Genomic DNA, 3087 nt, shown 5'->3' with positions numbered 1-3087 from the left:
CAGTTTGTCAATTCCATGCCTCTCTCAACTTATTACTTATATATTGCTGAATAAATAGAAGCCTTACCTGTTTCTTACGGGAAGGATATGCAGACATTGCTTCTAGCTATAGGACATAGAAAACTTGTTGTTTGAAACATTCATTGAAGTTTTGTAGAAGCAGATGGTTAGAAATGTGCTATATTTGAACTTTAGAATTGCTTTGAAGAAACATACTTGTCTCAAGTGTCTGAAGAACAGAGATCTGCCTTAAGAAAATTGGGAGGAATGTGACAATTTGAAGTTCAAGAATTCTGGACAGATGAGAAATCAACCAAAATCTAGTTACTATTTAACAAATAAGTTAAACCACTGTGGCCGCCTCTTTAGACAAGCTTCGTAAATTTCAGAGATATTAAACTCAAGATCCTAAATGCCCAAGGTGAAGAGAGTAAAATAACTAATACGATTATAAGATCTCACAGGAAGCTAAGTATATTATTAACATTTATAAGAAAATTTCCAAACTAATGACCTGGAGAAAATAATATTTGGGTTTAATGATTTTAACAAAAGACATATCTCTAATAATGAGTAAATAATGTCCATTTGATTTTACCTTGTGGTGGGGCTGGGCTATGGTGAAGATTTGTAAAGTAGTTAACATCTTTTATAACCTTGGAAAAGCATTGCGTGAAGTAGTCTCATTATATCAGGCTTCAATTTCCTCGACTTCACAAAATCAAATTCTGAAATTCAGCCATGTTAGAGCAAATGTATTATTGTGATCTGTGACTCATGAATCAGAATTTTTGAGAGATCTAAAAAGAGAAAAATCATTTAACCAACTATACTTTTTGAACACAAGATATAACTAGTTTTATTCTTCTCTCTATACCTCACCAATTAAATAAATTAAATTCAACTCTTTTTTTTCTGCTGATAATGTTATTTGGACTTGATTATCTGCTCCTTGGGCATTGTGTGTGACATGCATGAGCCAAAACCAAATTACGAATTCTATTTAGTTTAATTTGATGTAGTTTCTCTCCAGATGAAAGTTTATCTTGATCTCTTTTCTAATTGATACTGGTGATTTCTCGTCTTTGAACTCAATTATACTGTAAAAACTGAACTTTTAGTAAATGAAACCACAGAGACCTAGACATTTCAATGAGTTCATCAGTCCAGATGCTAGTGTATCTGGCTTATTGAACAGTCTGAACTTGGTGGTGATATAGAAACATGAAAATACTTTTTCTCCATCCATTGCTTTTAATTATGCTCTGTTACATCTCTTTTTCTTGCCTCTTAACTACCTCTTGAGCAGTTGTAGATGGTAAAACTCAGTTGAGTCCAACTCTAATATCATCTCCAACCTAATTTCCACAGATGCCTATCCTATGGCTGGATGGATTGTAGTTGGAAGGTGGTGTGGTCAGCTTCTACACTTCTCTTGGCTACTCTGGGTTGGAGTGATGGGGAAGAAACAGAGTAAAAGGTCAGAGGCCTTTGTACCTACTGGCTTGACACTGTAATCCTTTCTTATGCACTGCATCTTCCCCAGCCAACAATAATGGATGGGTGATTTCTCTGTGTAAGCAAGGATGTGCTGTTTTGTTTTCCTGGGACTTATGTACGAATTTTTCTGAGGTCCCTGCAAGAAGGCCTCCAAAGTACACAGTTGCCTCCATAGGAATTGTGATTCTGGCTTCTGCTTTTCTACCCCACTTCTCTCTTCCTGCCTCCCAGCTATCTCCCCACAGTTTCTAGAATCTACGTGAATAATAAGAAGGCAGCTCTGGCCCAGCTACTTTGCATACATGCCCACCTGACCCGATGGAAATGACATATCTTTGGCATAACAAGGAGTGGGACTTAGACTTTCCTCCTATTGCTCCCATTTTGCCCTGTCACTTCTCATTGATTCTTACCTCCTCTAGCTCAAATAGGCATAGGAGGTCTTATCAACAAGTCTGCTTCAAAAGCTGACTTTATAATGAGCTGCGTCTCTCCTTCCTGCAGGCCTTTGCATCTTGGTGAGTGATGCTTTCCTTGGCAGCTTGGGGAGGTGGATCTTCCTCTCACCATTCTATGCGATGAAGAGGAAAAGCTGAAGTTCTCCACTTGAGAGAGACTGCTCCCAACTCTTATAACTGTTTTGGATCTCAACCTAGTCATTTGTTAATAGACACGGGCAGTGAGTATGGCAGGTGGAACATAGATGAGTCAGTCAGTATAGCTACCTCTTGGTCTGCCTGAGGATGTGTCCAGCCCAGTGCTTTTCCTTTTCTATATAAATGGTAGGGCCCTTACCTGTCCTTGCCCCCACTTATCCACTCATTATATTAGGAAATGGCCAGCATGTGTAGAATAGTCCAGAGCAGCATGGGCCTTAAATTAGAATCTATGCAGAACCGTGTGAGAAGATGTTGGCAGGAAAAGAGTCCTGGAGCCACAGTCCTGTAGAGAACACTCCTCCAGCCACCGCTGGCTCAGCGGTCAGCAGTGTATCTCCAATGAGGGACTGACAGCAAGCACCAGAACCCACCGTACGGACACTTCTTGATATTTGCTTCTAGTGATCTACTACTTATGATTTGGTGATTATAAATTGTCCTATTAGCTCATGCTATATGAAATTGCCACCTTTTATTTTTCTAAATCAAAACGGTTTGGCCATTTCAGAGCATTAAACCTAATTAAAATGTGAATTTAGTCATTTTCAACCAATGCTGTTATTATGTTTGAGTTCAGAGCTGAAAACCCCCTCTGACAGTTTTGGAGAGGAGAAAAATTGGGAATTTTCACCTAAACTCCTTAACTTCCGCTTTAGTTTAATGATAGGCAAACTGATGAGCTTTTCTTGCTTCTTGAAGAGAACGTAAACAGGGATGAAAAAGCAAACTGTAACAAAAAGAATTTTTTTCTTTAAATTTGGAATAGAATTTATCCATCTGAGTAATGGTTTTGGTATATATTTAAAAATATTTTAAGTATTCTTTTTAAGAAAAAAAAATACCACCTATTATCCAGAAAATAATAATGTATAAGAAGTCAGGGAAACCTGAGTATCATTCTTAAAATTTGTCAGTTGTAAAATAGTCT

General features: G+C 37.8%; 1 long non-coding RNA gene across 1 annotated transcript in view; it reads right to left on the bottom strand.

Annotated features, from left to right (window-relative positions):
* The window catches only part of LOC111738349, a 4645-nt gene extending 4392 nt beyond the window's left edge, over positions 1–253 (bottom strand). The window contains exon 1 of the long non-coding RNA XR_002779821.1: positions 68–253. This is a non-coding gene — a long non-coding RNA (uncharacterized LOC111738349). The remainder of the gene's footprint in view (positions 1–67) is intronic.
* Positions 254–3087: the final 2834 nt, after the last annotated feature.

The sequence above is a fragment of the Pteropus vampyrus genome, unplaced genomic scaffold, assembly GCF_000151845.1.
Source record: "Pteropus vampyrus isolate Shadow unplaced genomic scaffold, Pvam_2.0 Scaffold37, whole genome shotgun sequence".
In the NCBI taxonomy this organism is placed as follows: domain Eukaryota; kingdom Metazoa; phylum Chordata; class Mammalia; order Chiroptera; family Pteropodidae; genus Pteropus; species Pteropus vampyrus.
The sequence above is the reverse complement of the archived record's forward strand: the minus strand, read 5'-3'. Positions and strand labels throughout refer to the sequence as shown.